Here is a 4,501-nt window from a genome sequence, read left to right as displayed (position 1 = left end):
CATATATATAGAAAGAGAAGTTTATCAAGGAAATGACTTACAGTTGTACAATCCCAGGTTCCCAGCTGAAGAGATAGACAGAGCCTTTCCCACATGTCTGTTATATTGGTAGCAGTCCACATGCCCAAGGAAACAAACATCCTTTCAGTTGATGGGATGCACATACCCACTCATCATAGAGCGAACTCTGCCTGTATTATGTTTCATCACCATAGGAATATGCATATCCCAATAGCTAAACATTTGGAAATCTTGTTCTAGTAAAGTTGGCACAAAACCTTAACCGTTACAGTCCACCGTTGTCAACTTGAAACCTATAAACTATAGGCATAATCTCTAAATAAAGAAAATTGTAAAGTCATACTTGCGTCTAACATAACTAACACACATACAACCAAAAATGCACTGGTTCTATTTACATCTTATACGTCACAAATTAATAAAGCAAAAATATTTGATACAAACATAAAAAAAAACAAAAAAACCCAAATATGTATATTCATTTAAAGGTCCGTAGGGCACATTCTACAAGCCAGCCTCCTGCCCATAGGCACACTGCCTTACTCAGTCCATGGGCCTAGAGTCCATAACTGCTCCGTCTTTCCATGCCACCACCTCTGCCACTGTCTCTGCTGTTGCTGCTCTTCCAGACAGGGATCCCACACTCCACTTGTGCTCTTCCTTAATGATGGTCTTGGCATCATCTGGCCCTGAAATGAAAGAAAATTACTTCATCCTTTTAGTTACAAACCTTCTACAACTACAATTTTGACAATAAAAATTAATCCTAACAATTACTCAAAATTGAAACCATAAAATCTCCAGCGACTGGTCCCTCCTGACAATATGTCTGAAGTATGAGAGATGAAGTTTGGCCATCCTGGCCTCCCAGGAGGACTCTGGCTGCATGTCTTCCAACATGGATCTGTTGGTTCTTTTGGCAGCCCATAGAACTTTCAATATTCTCCTCCAACACCAGAACTCAAATGCATCAATTCTTCTATGGTCTTCCTTATTTACTGCCCAGCTTTCACATGCACATGAGGTTACTGAAAATACCATGGCTTGGGTCAGGCGCACCTTAGTCCTCAAGCTGACATCTTTGCTCTTCAACACTTTAGAAAGGTCTTGTGCAGCAGATTTACCTAATGCAATACATCATTTGATCTCTTGACTGCTGCTTCCATGAGTGCTGATAGTTGATCCAAGAAGAATGAAGTCCTTGACAACTTCAATCTTTTCTTCATTGACAAGAATGGTATTTACTGGTCCAGTGGTGAGGATTTTTGTTTTCTTTACATTGAGATGTAATCCATACCGAAGGTTGTGTGCTTTGATCTTCATCAGTAAATGTTTTAAGTCCTCTTCACTTTCAGCAAACAAAGTTGTATCATCTGCATGTCACAGGCTGTTAATGAGTCTTCCTCCAATCCTGATGCCATTAATGCTACTATCCATCTCACTGAGGGTCTTCCTCTTTTTCTCTGACCAAACATGATATCTTTCTCTAGCAACTGATCCCTCCTGACAATATGTCTGAAGTATGAGAGACAAAGTTTGGCCATCCTGGCCTCCAAGGAGCACTCTGGTTGCACTTCTTCCAACACAGATCTGTTGGTTCTTTTGGCAGCCCATGGCACTTTGAATATTCTCCTCCAACAGCATAACTCAAATGCATCAATTCTTCTATGGTCTTCCTTATTTACTGTCCAGCTTTCACATGCATATGAGGTTATTGAAAATATAATGGCTTGGGTCAGGTGCTCTTTAGTCCTCAAACTGACCCCAAAGTGTCCCTAAACTGTAAGAAAATAAAAACTGTAGGAAAATAAATATAAGTGTCCCTAACTCCTGGCGTGGCATTGTGGGTTAATGCACCAGACTGCAAAGCTGTTTGAACTGCAAGGCAGACGGTTCAAGCTCACCAGCTGCTCCTCAGAAACCCTATACAGGGTTTCTATGGGTCGGAAACAACTCAACAGCACTTCACAACAACAAAACTGTAGGAAAATAAAGTTCTGGTTGTTAAAGCCATCCACGTGTGGTTTTTGTGTTATAGTAGATATATTAGATATATTAGATATCTAAGACAGAATTTTGTACCAGGAGTGGGGTGCTGTTCTAACATATACTTAATAAGTAAAAGTGGCTTGAGAATTTGATAGTTCTATGCTGTCTAGTAGTTTAAAAAGCCTACATTACTTAGAAGAGACTGTTGGTGGAATTATGGATGTCAAAGACAATTGTGATGAGGGCTCAGAAAGAAGTGACCAGGGCTGTGACACCAGAGACTGCACCAGATGATGAGAAGCAGCAGCAGAGAAAAGTACAGCAGTAAAACCAGGAGACTTACACAAGACAGCATATAAGCTGACCCATAGAGCCAGAAAGCCAGGCATCTTTATGCAGGAGGCCTCCTGATGGAGGAGTTGAAGGAGTTAGGCTTTCTGACCCACGGAGCTAGAGAAGTGAGCACTTTCCAGTCAAGGCTTACTGGTGGAATTTGGTGCCTCTAGGGCACTTATATTTAGAGCTAAAGAATTTTATAAACTTGCTGGAAAAGAGCAGAGGCCAGTCTGTCCTCTTCTAGAGACCGAGGAATCTGGAAGCAGAAACTGAAGAGACAAGGAGTATGGAAACAGAATTGCCTCAGTCTCAAAAGATAGGGCCATGACCTCTGGACTCTCAGAGAATGGAACCATGACCTTTGTGTTTCTAAGGGTGGGGCCACAGTCTTAAGTTTCGAAAAGCTGGATCTCTTTCACCAACTCAGTTCCTATGTGTAGGGCTTCCATTAAGATGGGGTTTCAGCCCAAAACGGAGGGGCAGGCTGCCATGCCTGAGGAGCCTGCTAGGGCCTAGAGGATGGGGTCACCATTCAGATGGACTAGGAGAATGTTGTTGTTGCTAAGTGTTATCAAGTGGGTTCTAATTCATGATGGCCCTGCATATGGCTTCCAAGGCTGTGAATCTTTGCAGGAACAGAATACCTAATGTTTTTCCTGAAGAGTGGCTCAAACTGCTCAAACTGCTGTCCTTGTGGTTAGCAGTTCAGTGCTTATCCTACAAAGCCAAGGGAGCAGAGTTGTCATTCCAGTGGGTCTAGAAGACAGAACTGAAGCCCAGGATTGAGAGGCCTCTACCCAGAATCCAGAGTGCATGGTCAACAGGCAGAGTCTGGAGTCTAGATGGTCTTAGAGAACAGAGGATTCTTTGCAAGATTTGAAAGTGAATGCAAATTGCTCTGCTGGGTTTCATTTATTTATTTTAACACTTTTTTGTGTGTGAATTGAGGGATAGTTTACATGGCAGAACATCTGTTTTGCACTCATCCTATCATATTTCATTTAATTGCAATGAAATTTCATTGCAGTCCCTTCCATGCATCATCATTGAACAGTATTTGCTTCTATTCCTTCTATTCTTTTGTTTCTGATGTACACAAAAATACTCAGAAATATATAGTCATTTAAATAACCCAAGGGCACATTCTGCTCTTCTGGGGTTTTAACTTTTTCGGTGCTTGTTATCACTTCTTTCCCCTCAACTGCTCCCATTTATAATGGAAAATGTCTACCTTGAGCCTGTTCTGCCATTGTACTTTGGAAGCAGATAACCTGTATTCTAGATTCACAAATGAAAGGAAATTTTGCCCCAGGTTGGATTTGGACTTGGAAGAAGATTGGGATGATATGATGGGGTAAAAGTGTTTTACATGTAGCAAGGACATGGGTTTGGTGGAGTCCAAGTGTGGAATGTCATGGATTAAATTGTGCCCCTCCCCCCCAAATATGTATCAGCTTGGCTGGGTCATGATTCTCACTGGCCGGGCACTCACAGGATCGCCCTCGATGTGATTTGATGTGATAAACCAATAGGAGAATTAAGGGTGGAATGTACCACCTTTGGGGGGAACACTGTGACTTTGTTGGATAAGCACTAGACTGTGAACCACAGGTTGGTGGTCTAAGACCACCAATACCTTGGTATGTTTACTTGTGCTTTATCTACTATGCAAAGGCATTGTGTGATTCATAACAAACTGTGGGTAACATTGTGAAGAATGAGATTTCAAGAATGCATAATTTTGCTCATGAGGAACCTGTACATAGACTAAAAGGCAGTGATTTAAATAGAATAAGGGGATACTGAATGATTTAAAATTAGGAAAGATGTTAAAGAGCAAAGAGGTCACTTTGATTACTAAGGTGTACCTGATCCAAGTCATGGTATTTTCAATCACCTCGTAAGCATGTGAAAGCTGGGCAGTGAACAAGGAAGACCATAGAAGAATGGATGCATTTGAATTATGGCATTGGTGAAGAATATTGAATGGATCATGGACTACCAGATGAACAAACAAATCTGTCTTGCTAGATGTACAACCAAAATGCTCTACAGACTCAAGGCCATATTGTTAGGACATATTGTCAGGAAGGACCGGTCCCTGGAGAAGGATATCATGCTTGGTAAAGTGGAGGGTCAATGAAAAAGAGAAAGA

This window comes from Chrysochloris asiatica, unplaced genomic scaffold (genome assembly GCF_000296735.1).
Source record: "Chrysochloris asiatica unplaced genomic scaffold, ChrAsi1.0 scaffold00139, whole genome shotgun sequence".
In the NCBI taxonomy this organism is placed as follows: Eukaryota; Metazoa; Chordata; class Mammalia; order Afrosoricida; family Chrysochloridae; genus Chrysochloris; species Chrysochloris asiatica.
Note: the sequence above shows the minus strand (reverse complement) of the source record.